At 30.8% G+C, this 873-nt stretch overlaps 1 long non-coding RNA gene across 1 annotated transcript in view; it reads left to right on the top strand.

Moving 5' to 3' along the window:
* Window positions 1–513, top strand: part of LOC111088417 — a 7593-nt gene extending 7080 nt beyond the window's left edge. The window contains exon 2 of the long non-coding RNA XR_002612940.1: window positions 261–513. This is a non-coding gene — a long non-coding RNA (uncharacterized LOC111088417). The remainder of the gene's footprint in view (window positions 1–260) is intronic.
* Window positions 514–873: the final 360 nt, after the last annotated feature.

Raw genomic sequence — 873 nt, 5'->3', positions numbered from 1 at the left:
GTGGTTGTACATGTATGTATTATATTTGTCTATATAACTGGTGTGGTTGTACATGTATGTATTATATTTGTCTATATAACTGGTGTGGTTGTACATATGTGTACATGTGTGTATAGCTTGTGGAATTGCAACTTCGTATTCTACTCGTTTCTATAACTGACGATGTTATCATTTTAATGTAGCTGAAGATGTTGTGATATGCCAAACAATTTCTGTCGGAGAAACAGCAAATTTTTACATATTTCTTGTCTTTATTTCAGAAAAACACTTCCAGAATTCCGACAGACAGCAGCCTCTATACTGGCAGCTGGATTAGGCCTTGGACTAATGCTTGGTTCTGTGTCATCCTATTTATTTGTTAAGCTGTTGTGAAAACACCTGTTCTTCGGACAAAAAGGAAAATTTAGAAAAAAATAGCTATGATTATATATTTTCAGAATATCAAACTGTATAGTCCAAACTTTAACCAAATAAACATCTGGTTTCATGTCATCATTGTAATAAACTATAAAATTGGTTTCTTATCATCTTAAATCAGTGTAAACATTCGTTTCCAATGTTATCATTGTAATACAGTGTAAGCATTTGGTTTTGCATAATTGTAAGACTGTGAACATTTGGTTTCACATCATTGTAAATGAGTATAAGCAGTTGGTCTTACATCATTGCAAGGCAGTGTAATCATCATCTTTCACATCTGTGAAAGAACATTTAAACATTAGGATTCATATCTCCATAAGATAAAATAAACAATTTCTACCAAAGATCGTTTTAAGACAACGTAAATATTTGTTTCCACATCATAATTGTAAAAAAAAACAAAAATTGTTTCATATCATTGTAAGATAATATGAATACCTGTTTCACTTCATT

The sequence above is a fragment of the Limulus polyphemus genome, unplaced genomic scaffold (genome assembly GCF_000517525.1).
Source record: "Limulus polyphemus unplaced genomic scaffold, Limulus_polyphemus-2.1.2 Scaffold3713, whole genome shotgun sequence".
NCBI lineage: Eukaryota > Metazoa > Arthropoda > Merostomata > Xiphosura > Limulidae > Limulus > Limulus polyphemus.
This window is presented reverse-complemented; position numbering and strand designations above follow the sequence as displayed.